This window comes from Sorghum bicolor, chromosome 6, assembly GCF_000003195.3.
Source record: "Sorghum bicolor cultivar BTx623 chromosome 6, Sorghum_bicolor_NCBIv3, whole genome shotgun sequence".
Taxonomy (NCBI): Eukaryota; Viridiplantae; Streptophyta; class Magnoliopsida; order Poales; family Poaceae; genus Sorghum; species Sorghum bicolor.
The window spans coordinates 32256532-32274993 of record NC_012875.2 but is presented as its reverse complement, the minus strand read 5'-3'; the positions used below and the strand labels follow the sequence as shown (position 1 = coordinate 32274993).

At 42.8% G+C, this 18462-nt stretch overlaps 1 long non-coding RNA gene across 4 annotated transcripts; it reads left to right on the top strand.

Moving 5' to 3' along the window:
• On the top strand, positions 403 to 11385 carry LOC8082752. Of its 4 annotated transcripts, none has more exons than XR_002453842.1 (7): positions 403 to 743; positions 879 to 3524; positions 4764 to 4867; positions 5095 to 5419; positions 9076 to 9640; positions 9750 to 10780; positions 10887 to 11385. It is a non-coding gene; the product is annotated as an uncharacterized LOC8082752 (long non-coding RNA). The 4 variants fall into 4 exon arrangements; XR_002453844.1 differs by having other exon boundaries at positions 403 to 1614; positions 2730 to 3524; XR_002453843.1 differs by having other exon boundaries at positions 404 to 3524; positions 4764 to 4935.

Genomic DNA, 18462 nt, shown 5'->3' with positions numbered 1-18462 from the left:
CACTTGTTATTTTGAGCCCTTTAATCATTGTGCTTTGATCTTGAGATTTGATCCAATGGTTGGTATTACTTGAAAGTGTGTTTCTTGGCTCTTGGAAGGATTGAGACGGTAGTGGGACTGTTGACGGTAATTTTGTCATAGTTTTACATAGTCAAAACTATCAACAAAATGTCACCGTTAAAAAACTGAGCATAACATAGTTGAATTTTATTCAAATAATTTGGTTCCAAATGGAGGGAAAAAAACAACAAGTTTGGGAGCAAGCTTGTGTGGTTGGCCGACCACCCAATATGGCCGATTCACCATTCCAAATTTCCAACACAAACCTGTAGGCTGTAGGGAGGCAATGGCGAGTTCCTCCGAGGGCGGAAGAAAAGCGAAGCTGGGGTTGCCGCCGGATTCCTCTGCGTCCATCCATTAGGCTTGGCTTGCTCATGATGTGTGATGGGCTGGTGTCGTTGGCCTGTCTTATGGGCCAGCAGCCCAATATGCAGTCACCCGACGCTCGTCACGCTACTCCAACTCCAATCACGCACTCGCGCTTGGGCGGCGGCCGCCGGCGCTCACACCTCCCACGGCGAAACCCTTGGCGACGGCGGGCATCGGGCTGGCGACACCACCAAACGAATCCCCGGCGCTTGAATTGGAGCCTCGGACGGTAGAAGTGCCAGACCCCGTGCAGCAGCGGGTGACCCTTGAAGGATAAGAATTTTACAATCCACAAAAGAAGACCAAGAACAGTGGTACGATTTGATTGTTTCCTTTTTTTATTATTGCTAATTTAGTCAGCTTTTGTGTAGATTTGAAGAACTGTTTTTACAAGTTTGATTTTTGGGGCTCAAGTAGCAGCAGAAGCACTCATGGTCCTCCAAATGTAGCCACGTACAGGAACCAAAGAAGAATAATACATATCTATAGAGCCACATGCCCCAGACGATGTGCATGTGCATCCCCGTGATCATCTTCGCGTGCGCCCTGCTGCTGGTCGCCGCGGTTCACGGTGCGGGCGCTGCAGCGGGCGGCGGCGCGGGAGATGGCGCTGATCGAACGCCGACCTGTTCCGGCAGAAGGAAGCACTGCGGCAGGCAGAGCACAAGAGCATGAACAAGAGCAATGCCTTCGCCAGCGCCAGCCACGACATACGGTCCGCGCTGGTCGCCATCGCCGGCCTCGTGGACATGTCCCGTTGGGAGGCGAGAGCGCTCCCCGGCATCATGAAAAACCTTGATCAGATGGGCGTCTGCACCAACAAGCTGTTCGGTTAGTCTCCTACAACTAAGGCCTTGTTCAGCGCCCCACAGCCTGTCTCGTCGTCATCTACGAACGAGGCAGCACCATGGGTTGTCCCCGCTACTCGAACAAGGACGCAACACTGGATCCATGGCACGACAGCCATCCGGGTGGTAGGATCCATGGCCCCCAGGCTATCTCTACGAGAAGGACGCAACACTAGATCCATAGCGCACGAGCTACGACGAACGAGAGGTGAAATCTTTGGCACGACGGCCATCCCAGCAGCGAGATCCATGGCCCCGAGGTCATCTCTTTGAGAAGCAGGTTGGGTTCGAGCTACCACTGATGGAGGGTGGCGGCAACAACTTCTGTGGCGACGAGGTTAGTTTTGTGTACCATGGCCTCAGATCTATTGGTTTCCAGTGGTGAGCTCTCATTCCATTTCCTCAAAGTTCAGGGGCAGTAGTTCGATTTGTTCTGATTTTTTTCATTGGATACCAATGGTCTAGAGACACACTTAAGAATAAAGTCCGGCTCTGACTTCTTTGATTGGCTAATTCTCATCTTGATGTTGGCATTAGCAGTAACGTGTCTGTTGCTTGTTTTAGTTTTGGAGTGACTGTAATTATGAAGAGGGCTGCACAAACACTATGTGGTGTGGTTGACATATTCATTCTCCGATCTTAAGCATGCTCTATGATCTTTGATGAAAAACTGTGGGGGTTTAATCCTTTGGGTTTTAATAATCTTGATGATAAATTGTGAGGGTTTAATCCTTTGGGGTTTAATAATCTCAGCTCTCAAAACATGGTTGCTTATGCCCTATGGTTCACCTAAATTTTAGTGATTGACGCTGCCATGGTTAGGTGCACTTACTCTCACAAGGAGAGCAAGACAGCTACTTTCAACTCATCCATAGTTTAGTTAATGCATGGACATCTCAGTGAAAGCCAGGAAGGTCTTAGACATTATAGGACATTCTCCAGGTTTCCACTGATTAAATAGATGTGATGGGCGAGTCTGGACCATACACCAAAGATGAAAAGAGTGAGACCTTCTTGAGGCTCAAACAGTGTGGTGTAATAACTCTCTTGTGTTTTTCAAGAAAAAAGTTCTTGAGGCTCTTATTTTTCTTTGCGGAGTTCTAGAGACAATCCAACTTATCGACAATTGTAACTGCAGTTCTTGCTAATATTGGACCAGGGGCATGAATCTAATAATTCAGAGCTTACATATATTACAGTGCTATATTTGCATCCCTGAGTGGATGCATGTTTTTCTCTGTTAGCTTCAAAGCTTTTGGGGAGTACTACTGTAAGAAGGCTTTGCTTATATTTAACTAACCTGATGGTATAGCAACAGAGCTAGTGCTAGGATTAAGATGTGAAAGAAATTTTTTCAATCACCAGTTAGTGTGATTACACCAAGGCATATAACTCTTTATACAACTGTCAATTGTATCATTGTCTTCTCGCTGACACCAAAGGTCTTTGCAGTGGCTCAGGGACTAACAGCGATGTGGTGGATCAGAGCTTAAGTTTTAGATTGGTGCTTTCAAGGTTGGGCCAGAATTTTTTTGGTGCGACATTTTTTTTTGCGTCGTCGTCCTGCCAGTCCGTGTGATCCCACGCTGGGCCGCTCCCGCATCGTCCAATCCCCGCGCAATCTCCTGATCTGGTTGCTAATAAGGAATCTGGATTCTCGAGCGCTCCCAATCTCCATCGGTCTTGGGCCCTCCCGGGTCGCCCTCGTGTCCCGCTGGCCTCACTCCTCCAAGGTCATGCTCGTCGCCCACCAATAAAGGAAAAAAAGAGGAACCGCAGCCACATGCAGGAACCGCTGCGGTGCTGGTGCCGGACGCCGAAAGACCTTGCCAAGCTGCCGTCGCCGTGCCGCTGCCGGACGCCGGAAGACCTCGCCAAGCCGCCATCACCGTGCTGCTGCAGGAGACGACGCGATGCCGGTGACCGGGATCGACGACCTCTCGCCAAGCCGCCATCACCATGCCGTGTCCGCAGGTGACGTGACTCTTGCCGCTGTCGGACGTCGGACGACCTCGCCAAGGCATCGTCGCCGTGCCGCTGCTGGAGGTGACCAGGATCGATGACCTCGCCAAGCCGCTGTCACCGTTGGACGGGCCGATGTCGGACGTGACTCCTGCCGCTGCCTACCGGATGCAACAAGGCGCCTGAGACCCTGTGCCCGCGACGTCGAAGCCGTTCGGAAACCAAGCAGCTCACGGCAGCTACCCTCCCTGCATCGAGCGCCCTCTACCTGCGTCGTGGCCTACGGTGAGCTGTCAATCCTCCCCAAATGTATAGGGAATATACTAGAGGGATGTGTAGTCGAAGCTAACTATGGAACCTTGATCAATCTCTTGCTCTGCCTTCCAAAAGTGATAAATCAAGAGGAGTTGGCTCTGCACTTTCATCCCGTAATAGCTTACCAACATATGATGTTTACGATATTCATCTGTCAATTATAGGATACAATAGTTATTCTGTAAAAGTTGCATGCATAGAATTTTGCAGAACAACTGTGTGCTGGATTGAACGGTGACTTTTGAAAACCTTATGTGTCAAATTTATAGCACTGTTTAAATAGTAATCAGATTCAAGCAAAGCTACCATATAGGTGAAATCAGCAAGGTTCAAGTAGGAAGATACAATTCATAAAAATACGAGTAGGACCCTGCAAGATATGGTTACTTTGGTTTAGTATGCATGTTTTGAAAGCCAATTCCTTTGCTGTGTGTGCCTATTTTGAATCCAATGGGCTGTACCAATTTCTGAACTTGTGATGCTTGGGGTTTCAGAGTTCTGTTGGCATTTGGGCTTTCTACCTTTGATGGAGGAGGCAGCACCAATGATTATGTATAGGCAAAAGGAAAACTAGCTTAATGTAGTGCACTGCTTAGATTTGTTTGGGAATACAGCTGGCAAGGCTTTTTTTTTTGTTTCCAGTAAGCTTTCAAATCGATCACATAGAAGGTTGCATTGAGTTTGACACATCATCTTTGTTCCATGCTCAATCTTGGAGTTTGAATGTCATGACACTGTCATGATTATCGATTTGGAATCAAACTTAGTGTATGCAATGCTTGGCTTAACTGATTTATAGAATTGAGAAGTACACTTTCTTAGGTATTTAATTTTAAAGGGATTCACAAGAACACATTGTACCATTTGTTGATTTTGGCACCCCTTATGGGTTGTTAGGATCTTGTGAAAGTTTGCAGAATCTATATCGTCACTTAGCTTTTATATCTGCAACTTGGTTCCAGATATTTTGATAATGATTTTTCAGCTGCTACCTTACTAAAATAAATACAGAGTTCTTACATATCTTGTCCTTTTTATTGCTTAACTTAATCACGAAAACACTGATCAGTCATAAATTTGTTGCTAATTCGAGCACTTCTGCATTTGTATATCGAAATAAACAAAACATATATACTGAAGTATAGCTGTGAATCCAGTTAAGCAACTCATCATATAAGCCTAATCCTTTTGAAATTGTCTTTATTTCAGTGCCATGTTGGCCAAGGCAGACAAGAGTGGCGAGGCACACCTAGAGCTGTGCTGCGTGCTGATGGGCCGGCCGGAGGCTGTCCTGGCAGGGTCATCATAAATTGGTAATCCTGCCCCAGCAGCCATGACTATGCAAAACCTTTTCTCAGTTCCATATGTACAGTTTTTAAAGGTTTTGCCTCATCTTTTAATTTATATTTCAGATACCTAATTTTTTTATACAACTTAGTATTTTTTTTGCGTATCAATTTTAGTTACACAAATTATGGTCTCCTCATATCCCAAGTTTCCAACAATGGTTAATATTGCTAATTTGCTATCCTTTTAACAGGGGTTAAGCACTTTCTCTTGCCTCCAGCAGCTTAAGGGGCCTCTTCCTAAGAACGGACTGGTGCTTGAAAATAATAAACACACGAAGCCTGCTATCTAACTGTAAGCTTCTTATGGCTAATAATCACTGGTTTGACAATGCATTCCTAAGGGTGTGGTGGCAAAGCCAAATTGGCCGAGAGATAAATTGCAGTGTTTCACTATAATTCATTTGAGTGGTCTTCAATTCTACAATGATCAGATTTGTCAAACATTTTACAAATAATAAAAACATTGGAGATCTTGAACAGAGAATGCTAATCTACCTGGCTGATCTGTTTTCTCAGGTACTACTACAACTATTGGTTCTGATTGTTATTTTTGTTCTCAGCTACTTGGATACCCTGCAGCTTGTAGCAACCAATAATAGAACATGTTGATCTAGATTTTACCTTGCCCCCATTATGCTTATCTGTCTAAGAAAAGGAATTGCAGTATAAAGTAGAAAGAAAAATACAGAAGCAGAGCTGCAGCGATGTGTTTGTGAATTTATGGTTACTGATCTCCTTCTTATAATTTTGCATTTGTAATCACTTTTAACTCAACGGTCTTGCCGATTGAAACATAGAAGTGGGACTTACTTTGAGTACCACTCAAATCTAGATAGCGTCATCAAATTTCTGTTCTTCACATTCTGTAAAGGCTTAACATTGTGTATGTGGCATACATTATGATATTGCTTTGTGCCGGACCCCTCTTAGTCTTCTTTATGATTTTCTAATTTTTTAAATTCTTGCTTCGAATAATAGTGGATATGACATGCCATTTTGAGCCAAACATTTTGTATCATATCTATTTTGCATTGCAGCTGAGGTCTCTTCTGACATGGTATAACTAATATATGTTAGTCCGGTATATATGCCAGACCCCTCCTGCTCTTTAATTCCGTTGACCCTTGGAATAGTGCTGCATATGACATGTTCCAACCAAACAATTCATATGATATTGGCTTCACATAGTAGTTCATCATATGTCACACATTCCCTATATAGTGCAAATATTTATATTGAATCCCTAACGCTTATGTCGAAGCTCATCATAAAGGAATACTTTGCTCGAATCCTCATATGGAATTGTCCAAATTTGCCACTTCATGGTTTCAACCTTCCTTTAAGATTAAAATAGTGCCGTACTGGGATCAATTCATTTTAGCACCTATTTGAGGTGTAGCCTTTCTTCTTTATGTACTTATAATAGGTAATTAACCTAAAGTCTTCATATATGTACAACAAAATCATATATTCAACGAATCACTACCTTTGATTGACCCGCGACAACGCATGGGGTATTGTCCAACTTTGTTTTTTTGATTAAAAGTCACTTAAATATCGGCATTTTATTTTATAATATTGTTATCATATCGTGCGATCTATGTGTTTTAGTATAAAAGTTTAGCTGTCCCGTAGCAACACACAGGCACGCTACCTAGTGGAGTTAATAATTTCCATCAAGCTTCGTTCATCGTCATCTAGCTAGGAAAGTAGGAATATTGGTGCAACTAATATGATGTTTTCAATGTTATATATATGGTATACTAATCCACCAGCTAATACTAGCAAAAAATGTACGGTTTGTAATCTACTGTACTTTATTAGCTACAATAGAAAGGAATAATGCTGCTAATATAGGTTAGTAATTAAAACGTTCCACCAAAAAGGTGCCAGCTACACAGGACAAAGTTTTGTAGGTGTTTCATCAGCAATCAGACTAAAAATTATTATCTATGGGCTAGTTGCCGTATATATTGATCTAAAATGTAAGTAAATGTTATAGTATCTGTGTCGTCCCTCTCGGGCGACACGGACGGACCTCCCATCTAGCGCCGCCACCCCCTTCCCCATCCCCCTCTGCCTTGCCGCCGCCAGAGCGTGTCGCCGAAAGCCTACGCGGGCGCAAGGAAGGCGGCGGCGGGGCCTTCTTCCTCACCTCTTGGTGCATCAACGGTTTGGAGGTGTCGCCGAGGTGGCGGCTATGGCGGCCGGTGGTGGTTTCCCTGTCTCCGCGGTCCGATCCGGTGGTCCTTGGACCGGATTTGTGCGGTGCTCCGGCGTCTTCCCTTCTTCGACCGTAGTGGCGGTTCGGGCGCCGCCAGTTTGGGGGCGTCGCTGAGGCGGTGACTATGACGGCCAGTGGTGGTTTCCCTGTCCTGGCGTTTGGATCCAGTGGTCCTTGGGCCGGATCCGTGTGGTGCTTCGGCGTCTTCCCTTCTTTGGCCGCGGCTGCAGTTCAGGCGTTGCCGGCTTGGTGGCAGCAACTGCCCGGGGTGGGTTCCCTTCCCGGTGGCTGGATTCCTTCCACGGAGGCCAGATCCAGCAGCCCTGGGGCCAGATCTGTGCGGTGCCAGTGTGCTGCGCAGAGGTGGGCGAACGTGTTGTTCGTGGTTCTTTCACCGGCATAGCAGTGCAGAGGTGGTGCGACGGCCGCAAGGTTGTGCCATGAAGGCGTCGCAGGGCGGAGAGGTGAATGTTGGGCTTTGGCATACCGTCACTGTTGCGCGTACCATTCCATATCAGGCATCTAAAATCAAAGAAGGAATAATGTAAGTGTTAGGGAATCATGAGACAAAGCTTTGTGTTTGTGTGCGTGTGTGTGTACATGCAGAGTCAACAAGTTTTGGTTGAACAAACCTGGCAATCCATGAAGATGACATGGTAGGGCAAGGGCACTATTTCCTCTTCTCAAACATTGGCTTGCTCAAGAGCTTCCTTGAGCAAGTTCACAGCCACGGCTCCATCTTGAGCTACTGTGACAGTTGCTCCAAGCTGGTTCAGGATTTTCCTTTGGATGTTTGCAGCACCACAGTGTCTTCAGCCAGCAAGATTCGCATCCTGGCTAGCAGCTTATCATCATCTTCAGGCTTCTGTTCCTGAGCCAAGCATGAAGGTTCATTTGATGCAGCAGCTTGCACTACACAAGGAACAACAGCACCTAGCAAATCTTGCTGCTGGCTGTTGTTCCCAGCGATCTCAGGACCAACTTGAGAAGACTGTGCTTGTGCATCTAAAACTTGGAGGTCTCTCAGGATCATAAGGAGTGAACAAGCGAGACCCATGCACCGGCTTTCGTAGAACGAGATCACAGCCTAGCTCCTTGAGCCTCCTTAGATGATTGAAAGGCGTTTTGATATCCTCTAGCAGAACAACTTTGCACGGGGCCTGATGCTTGATCCTGGCAAGTTTGGTCATCTCCTGGCAATTTTCTTGCGGTCCACCACCGGACACGTCTATGACAATAAGGATACCAGAAGGAATCCGCCCAGGGCTGGCTCTCCTAGGAGCAGAGTTGTTCCTTGGCTCTGCTGCATTTGGCAGCAGCAGTAGTCGTGCTATTGCTCTGTACCTTCTCCAATGTGGAACCAATGAACTCGGCTTGTGGGACCACCAAGACTTCGAGTCCAATGCTCTCCATCCATGTCTATAGGATCATCCTGGTTTCATACCCATGAACATAGAGAACGCAGTGCACACCCTTGAAGTTGTTGGCTTCTTCAAACACCGAGGCTATGAAATTGGAGCGGCTCTGTGTGCCTGATGGAGCTGATGGTCCTTTTATGTCTTGAGGTTGTTGCACCTCCCTTATCTTCAGGAGCATGTTGAACGCGAAGCATGTTCCCCTTTCCTCGGGCCCTTTGTCCTTGATGCTAATCTCTCCTCCCATCAGACGTACCTGTGACCAAGATCAAGGTAGATCATCTAGTTGAAACCAAAATTTGAACCCTGTGATCAAGATCAACGTAAATCATCTTCTCTATCAATACATAGACCGGTAGTTAACTTGTCAGTTCTTTAAAAAATGTTATGCTATGGATTTTTTTTGAAAGAAAAAAATGTTATGCTATGATCGTCGTAGCAATTTTGTTTTAGGAGATATATTATTTGTAGAACAATATTAATTCAAACCTATTAGGTTATGTCCATTGATATGATCGATTTGTTTTCTGCAGATATACTGAACTCAATTCTAGACACAAGCAAGGTGCTGTCGGGGAAGATGCAGCTGGAGGAAGGCGAGTTCAGCATGGCGGATGTCAGGAGTCGGTGAACATGGCCAATGTGGCGGGCGTCCCGGCAAGGGGTTGCGGTGGTCTGGGACCCCTGTGAGTTCTCGGTCGTGAGATGTGCGGCCGTCCTCGGGGACAGCAAGCACTTCAAGCAGATCCTGGACAACCTGCTCAGCAACACGCTCAAGTTCACCGATGAAGGCTACGTTGTCCTCCAAGGCTGGGCGACCCAACCCATCGCTAGGAGCAATGTCAGTGCTCCGTCAAGGTTTGCGCACCCATGGCACAGTGGCGGCAGTTCCTTGGGATGCTTGTTCAGAGCAAGGGAGGATTCTGGTGATTAGGTCATGTGCAAAATGACCCTAATTTGGTTGAGTTTCACTTTGAAGTGGTTGACACCGGCATTGAGATCCCCAAGGAGAAGATGATGTCTGTGTTTGAAAGCTATGTTCAGGTAAACAATGGCCAAGGCGGTACAGGCTTGGGGCTCGGAATTGTGTAATCCTTTGTAAGTTACTACTACAATATACTATATACATATATGTATCTCCTGTTCATTTTCTTTATAAAGTAAATTTTTTGTTTTAAGTGGATGGTCTACGTTGACTTGATCACAGGTACGTCTGATGGGAGAAGAGATTAGCATCACAAACAAAGGGCCCAGGGAAAGGGGAACATGCTTCAAGTTCAATGTGCTCCTGAAGATAAGGGAGGTGCAACAACCTCATGACATAGAAGAAGGACCATGAGTTCCATCAGGCACTTTAAGGGTGTGCACTGCGTTCTCTATGTTCATGGGTATGAAACCAGGAGGACCCTGCAGACATGGATGGAGAGCATTGGACTCAAAGTGTTGCTAGTCCCACAAGCCGAGTTCATCGGTTCCACCTTGGAGAAGGTATAGAGCAATAGCACACCTACTTCTGCCGTGAACTGTGGTGGATCCGACTGGTGCTTCAACTCCAAGGAGATGGTGAGCCAGTTGAGGAACAACACTGTTCCCCGGAGAGCCAGCCTTGGGACGATTCCTTCTGGTATCCTTGTTGTCATCGACATGTCCGGTGTTGGACCAGAAGAAACTTGCCAGGAGATGGCCAAACTTGCCAGGATCAAGCATCAGGCCCTGTGCAAAGTTGTTCTGCTGGAGGATACCAAAACCCCTTTCAGTGATCTGAGGAGGTTCAAGGAGCTAGGCTGCGATCTCGTTCTGTGAAAGCCGATGCATGGGTCTCGCCTGTTCACTCCTTATGATCCAGAGAGACCTCCAAGTTTTAGATGCACAAGTGCATTCTTCTCAAGTTGGTCCTAAGATCATTGGGAACAACAGCCAACAACAAGATTTGCCAGGTGCTGTTGTTCCTTGTGTAGTGCAAGCTTCTGCATCAACTGAAGCTTCATGCTTGGCTCAGGAACAAAAGCATGAAGATGATGATAAGCTGCTAGCCAGGATACGAATCTTGCTAGCTGAAGACACTATGGTGCTGCAAACATCCAAAGGAAAATCCTGCACCAACTTGGAGCAATTGTCACAGTAGCTCAAGATGGAGCCATGGCTGTGAACTTGATCAAGGAAGCTCTTGAGCAGGCCAAAGTTTCAGAAGAGGAGATAGTGCCCTTGCCCTACCATGTCATCTTCATGGATTGCCAGGTTTGTTCAACCAAAACTTGTTAACTTTGCATGTGCGCGCACACACAAACACAAAGCTCTGTTTGATGATTGCCTGACACTTACATTATTTCTTCTTTGATTTTAGATGCCCAATATGGATTTCTATGAGTATGAAGTGACAAAACTCATCCGCGATGAAGAACAACGCCATGGAATTTACACTCCGATCTTCGCATTGACCGCGCATGACACAGGAGAATTTGCAGAAGGCTATCGATGCTGGGATGGATCTACACCTAACAAAGCCAAACAAGATAGTGGAAGTTGTTTTCAGTGGTTTTCAAATGTGAGAATTGACAGAATGCATGTCTGTATCGATACAAACATCACCTTCAACTCATCATTAACTGATGCCGTATGAGTATGAGTATGAGTATGAGCATCATTTATAGTGTTCATATTATCTATCTATACTAGATGATACTCCGCTCGTTGCTGCGGGAATTTTTAGTGCTATACATAGCACCATGATGACATATGGAGTAGAAGTGGTATTGAGGGAACATTTCAAATAATGATGTGAAATAGAAGGAAAAAAATAGCATCCTCTTATTGGTCCACTATTTAAAAAAACAGTTGTACAAATTTCATCCCAGTTTAATTACAGAACTAATTTTGGAAATTCAGTACATGTGGCAGCGACGTCACACATGGTTGTTGTATTAACAGAAAGAATAATTAATTAAGAGTGTTTATCCATGATAAAAAAAGGATGTATGTGATATAAGAGAAAAGCATCTAAATACTCTCACGAAAACTTTAAGAAAGCTAGAAGAATACATAGAAATCTAAACTACTCATTACTAATCTGATTAAGATATAATGACAACAAACCAAACATCACCCAGTAGTAGGCTCTGAACTCCTGAACACCATGCGTGGAGAAGATTTATGTGAATTCCATACAGGGGGTTGTAAGCTTTGTAGACTCAACCACATACGAAAGCTAAAGACCTAAGTAAAATACATTTCTGTACTATAGATTCTTTCAAGCGGAGTGAGTGATCCAGCGTGGTGCGCGGCCACGCTCCATGCTGATCACGGTTGCCACTACTCGAGTCCTGCGCATGGCGCTAGGGATCCAGCATCGTGCGGTGATGCTTCACGGTGGAGTGGACAGAGGGACCTAGTGTAGCACAATGCCACTCTCGATGTAGAATTGCAGACCGCGGGGCCACCTGCGCATGGCGTTGTGGCCACGAGGAGGGCATGTCGTGTTTGTCGAGCTCCGCTTGGTGGTGAGTGGCCGCAATGGGGAGGGCTGCAACAACAGCGTGGAAGGCCAGACCCAATGGAGGAGGGCTAGGGCAGCAATAGTAGAGGGTAGAAGCGACAGCGAGTTTGCAGCTAGAGTGTGAGTTCAGAAGGTGATGGGGAACACGGCCACCATTGCGAAGAAGAAAACAACGGACCGACATGACACTAAGAGTTGATGGGGCCCATTTAATAGTTAGCATGGGTGGTGTACATGGGAAAGTTGGACAGATGGAGCGAGGGAGACTGACGGGCAGGCATTGGGATGCTTGATCAGTGTGCATTTATAGCCACTATTGGTTGTGGCGTGATGGACATGTTGAGTGCTCGCACGAAGGACAGATGTAGTGACGTGGTGCTAAGAAGCCAGAAAAATCTCCTAATGAGGCTTTCCTATTTAGGTATTTAGGTATAGGAGATAGAAGATATGTTATGATCTCTAATAACTCGAATAGAATTCAAGGAAGGAAGAAACAGAATCGGAGTTAGGAGGGGAAGTAAAGTAGCATGCAAGGTTTAGAAGAGTGCTAGTAGAAGGGGCAAGTGGTTTATTACAATATTCATCATAGATGATCTATCCTCCCTTTCCTATTACATATAAGCTATGCATTTTGTCGTATCACACCTGGATCCAGTTGCTTCTTGTGACGCATAAACTGAGTACCTTGAACTTACTGCTAGAAGTGAGGCATAAACTGAGTACCTTGATCGGAAATTTTCGTTTTAGGGACCTCAGGCAAACACTCTATCTTTTCCACATACAATTCCACCAACTTTGGTCCATTATAATTAGTCTTAACCAGGATAAGATGAGTGCCTTTAGGCAACCGATCTACTCTCACCCATACAGAATCGCAACCTCTCTAAGTACGTGGCAATCCCACTATGAAGTCCATACCAACTTCTTCCCACTTCCACTTGGAGATTTTCATCGGTTGCAATAATCCGGCAAGTCTCTGGTGCTCTACTTTAACTCTCTGGCATGTATCTCATAAAGCAACATACTCTGCAACATCTCTCTAAGGGCCATACCACCAATATTTCTATTTCAAGTCAAGATACATCCTGGTACTACCAGGGTGAAATAAGCAGATTCATGTGACTTTACCCAGAATTGACTCACTTATGGCCCTATCCTCAGGCACACATAACCCTTTTTTCAACCATAGTGTACCATTTTCATCCATTTGAACTCCTGAACCCTTTCTAAATATTATATTCTTAACTGTCTCTTTCAGCTTCTCATCCTGTACTGACCCTCCTAATGCCAAATCCATAACATTAACAACTATACTCAGGTTACGTTGCTCCACTCTTACACATAGCTCTTGAGTCTTCTAACATAACCCTTGATTAATCTTTGCAGTTCCTCTTGTTCCTAAGTGAGTAATTAATAGGGCTCACTTGGCGTTATCGCTCTAGTTTGACACTCAACTCCTCAAACCTTAGTGTTATTCAAACTCCTCTAGCACACTCTTTATGCTCTGGGCATTTACAATGGCCTTTTCACCTTCAAGTGATAGCACTTTTCCTAGTCATAACTCTTGATTCACTCAAACTCATCAATGATGTGACCAGCTCAAATCCAACTTCCTAAAGATGCCCTTTAGATTCTTACATTCTACATAGATATCACTCTTATATCCAAGAAGATAGTATCTCCATGCTCCACTATGGATACCTCCACATCATGTGCCAGGTGGTCTAACTCACTTAGTTGACTTATGCATAAGCCCTAACTTTTATTGTTTAGAGCACATCTAAAGTCTTGAGGGGATAGAACAACTCTATTTGTCAATCTTTATAACACCTTCAATGAACCATTGATAGAATCTTATTATTCCAAATCAATCTCTTAGTCACTCTTATGTCAAGATTACAATGCCTCCAACAAACATATCATAGCATCTTGTCGTTCCCATGGAACTCTAAGTCTCGTTCACTTCCTTTGGTGGGTCCCAAACTCAATGCACTCTTGACTTTCTCATGTTCACCATAAGGATGACATCTCCTATGTGAGAACTTCCATCAACCAAAACTTACTTGTCATGCTTTGTTTAGCAATGAAGTCTTTTGAGTCTCTGTAGCATCAACATTAGATGTACCATATCCACTTCCTATGTCGTCAATGCCATCACGCCTTAGGTATATTGAAGATTGGACTCCCATTTGATGATACTTTGAATCAAGATCAAACCTTGATTAATATGCACTCTCCTTGTAGATGGAACCAACATGTTAAGAATTTCTTAGCAAGAATACTTGATAGTGGTTTCTCAACCATAGGAATGATCAACACTTCCAAGTCAAGTGCTAGAATGTATGAAACATTCATCTTGTAACTTCATTAGCTTGGCTACCCCCCTTAAGAAGAGTAAACTAGGGGGCACAAATGGGTAGCTTGTTCCATCTTCCAAGTGAGTTATCTTATCATAAGATCTTCTAATACCCAAGAGAAACTCATGTGCACTGACACGTACAAGAAATCTGAAATTCCCCATGAAATAAAAATATGCAGCATAGTAAAGCAGCTATAACTCATACTCCATCAGTCTAATATACTTATGGCCTACACCGTTGGGAACCTGACAAAATCCTCTATGACTTTCGTATAGAATACTGTCTCAGGCTCTGACATTAACTTTGGATAAAACAGCCAAGAACATTATCTATCCAGAAAATATGTCAGCACAGTTGTGGCAACTTGCAACAGTCATATCTCGAGCTACAAAAATCATGTGGGGACGAGTCTTACATGGCTGAAAATCTTAAGAAGTCCTCAACAACTTCTGTATATAGAACTTTCCCAGATTCTGAAGTTAATGTGGCTGAAAAAATAGGAACTAACTAGAACTGTCTAGATTTTGAAACTGTGCAGAAACATCAACTTGTAGATGTCATAACTCAAGTCCTATTAATCTGATAAAGCTGTAGTTTGCATCGTTGGAAAGCTTATCAAATGGCCTACAACTTTATTATAGAACCTTTTTCCAAATCTCGGAGTTACATTTGTCTAAAACAGTAGGAAACTGAAACTGGTCCCGATTCCTGACAGCTCAACTGTACCATCTTGTGATTTTTGTAACTTCCAAACCATAATAGCTATGAGGGTGATTCTTGCGGTCAGAGAAAGATCTCGAACTCCACTGTCATCCAAAATTTCCTTATGATTTTTGTTCATTCGAGAACAGAGATATAATCTGATAAAGAGAGGATACTCCGAAAAAGCAGGATAAGATAACAAGAGAAAAACTAAAACCCAATTATTTATGTCATTAATCCTTATACCTTAGACCTATACACTAAATGAAATTGTGGAGAAATCCCACAAGATCACTGCACTCACTACAAAGATTCTAAATCAAGCATAATCATAATGACAAACAAATTAAGCATTAGAGTGTCATACGTCAAACAAGTCAACTTGCGATACTATTGTTCTCTTCGTCTTAAGGGTTGGGATCCTAAAACTTCTGTTTCGAAGACACAAGAAGAGGTAAGAGAAGTTTCTAAAAGCATACCAAATCAAGGAGTAAAGATGAGAACAAATATTTTTAAAATAAGCAACAAGGTAGAGTGGAATAGCAAGGGTAGAGATATAATATCGATGATAATACCAAGGTTTATTCCAAATGGGATTTATTATGATTATTCCAAATGGGCTTTGACGTAAGAGATTTATTATTTTCGGAATTAATTATTTTATGGATAAAATAATTCTAGAAAAGTCCAGAATTATTATTTAGGCCATGAAAAATATTCCGAAAGCTCCAAAAATTTGGTGTAAATTCTCATAGACAATATGGAATATGAGGAATCCAAATAAAATATTTGGAGCGCCTGATAAGATAATATGGAGCATCTAAAAATTAGATTATGCTCATAAAAAAGTGAGAACAAGCTCTAGAAAAAGCTAGAAAAATCTCCGATAAGTTTATAGAGATTGCTTGATAGACTAGGATCTAAAAGAAGTGATTTGAGTGATAAAGAAAAGATTTTAGGAAGCTCTTAATAAAAACTTGAGCTGAAAAATAAAAAAATTTGGTTGTAGATAAAGAGAAAGACGTACCGATCAAGGAAGATCATTCTTCTCAACGCAAATTTAAAAGAAAAACTTTGCTCACTCTACACACACAAAGGAGCAACAAGCAAACATTACATCAAATCTTATGCACCAGTATGTATGCACAACAATGTTGCTAAGTCCTATGATAAATTTTAATTTAATAAAAAAATATTATTTTTCCTACATTTTCATGAACACAAAAATACATAATTAATTTTTTTAAAACTCTATTTCAAAAGGAACAAATTTTAGAGTGTTACAAGCAGATTGCCATATCGATGGTGTTCGGATATCATGCTCTGTCCAAAGGTCAACCATCTATTGTTTGCTCATGGCGGTCTTTTATTCTTCAAAGCAGATGCAAGTAATGCACATGTCGTGTGAAAGTCGCACATAAAATATTGTGAAGCTTCGGGTCAAAAAGTAAACTTGACAAAATCATCTATCTTTTCTAGCAAACGATGCAAACCTACTATTTGGGATAATGTTAAATCTATTATTCAGGTGGAGAATGAATCGCCGAATGAAAAAATATTTGGGGTTACCTACTGATCTGTCAGGACAAGTACACGTGCGGCTTAGGTTTTAGAGACAGAATATTTTTAATCTTGCATTGGTTGCAAGACAAGCATGGCGTATGCTGATCAGAGCAAAATCTTTATGTTTTAAAGTCCTCAAATCAATTTACTTCCCCTCTACTGATCTCCTATCGGCATTAACCCGTCGAAGCCTGGAGTGCAATATGCAGGGTTTTCTTTTTTGGCGAAATTTCATTGAAATTTCCACTGAGGTCCGAAAAACAATTTATATCAATCAATTTTTCGGTTAAATTCATCTTTCGCTCCAAAATTACTCCAAACTAAACTAAAATGACTCATCATATCTCCTAGTCTTATCAAAGTCCTAAATTTTTTCAAATTTATTTAATTTTCTCACCCACACATTCCATGACACTAGCATATGCAGCTCGCCCACTGTCAGCCCGCTGTATTATCACAATGATATATTGTGTTATTTCGTTGATACTATATAAATTTATGACGAGTGATAGATTAGAAAGTTTTTCTAGTGAAATGGCACCAAATTAAAAAACAACTTGAATTTATTTAAATTCATCCGAAATTTCTGAAATATCTTGTTTATTGGTAGGTGCCGAATTTTTTTCCTACCGAAAAGAAAACCTTGGCTATATGTGATGGGATAGAGGTATTGAATCAAGGATTGATCAAATGCATTGATGATGGTAAAAGCACAAATATTTGGGAATGTAATTGGATTCCAAGAACTAGACTGTTGAAGCCCTTTTACTCAAAAAACCAAATCCTCCTACATTATTTTCTGAATTGATTAATCATACTTCCATGACATGGAAAAAAGAGGTAGTGGAACACTTTTTCAATCATCTAGACAGTGAAGCTATCCTCCATATTCCATTGAGTATGAGCCTACAAAACGATTGCTGGGCATGACACTATGAACGAAGAAATGGTCTCTTTTCTATATGATCTGCCTATAGAATGATGATTGAAGCAAAGAAAAGTAGAGATGATAACTTTGAAGGCAGGGCAATCTGCTCTGATTATGGAAAAATTAGGAATAATGGAAACAATTGTGGAATATGAAAATGCTGCCAAAGATCAAAATATTCTGCTGGCGTCTTGTTTTAAATTCAATACCCACTGCAAGTGTGCTAAAAAGTAGGAACATGGTTGATACACCTCAGTATAAACTCTGTGGCACGGACAAGGACACATGGGACCATGCATTGCTACACTGTACATTATCTAGATGTACTTGGGTTTAGCTAGATGAGGACATAACAAAGATAATTGCTAATCTATGTATTTCTGACCCAAAGCATTGGGTTTTCTTTATGTGTAGCAATGTCCCGAAAACTGGTGGGATACGTATCCTTATTATTCAAGACTAGTGAGAGTTTTCAAATGAATGGAAAATGTAAGCAACAACCAAAGTTAAAGGCTAGGCACTGGATACCACCTGGAAATGGGCGATGCAAAATAAATACAGATGCTGCTGTTTCTCGGGGTAGTAACAAAGGGACTGTTGGAGTCATTTGTCGAGATGATCAAGGATGTCTCATTGTTGTAAGTGTTTTGGTGAAATAGAACATCACTGAACCTGAAACCTTAGAAGCAATATGGCATGGGTGGAGGCAAGTCCTTGCTGAAGACTGTGGAATAAAGAAAATGATGGTAGCTTCAGACTGTCTAAGTGTCATCAAGAACATTAAGGAAATGACTAGATGCTCTTATATGATGATCTTTTCACTACGGAGGCAGTGGCTTCCTCTAGTGTCAAATGCACTCGGGGAAGGCCCTGT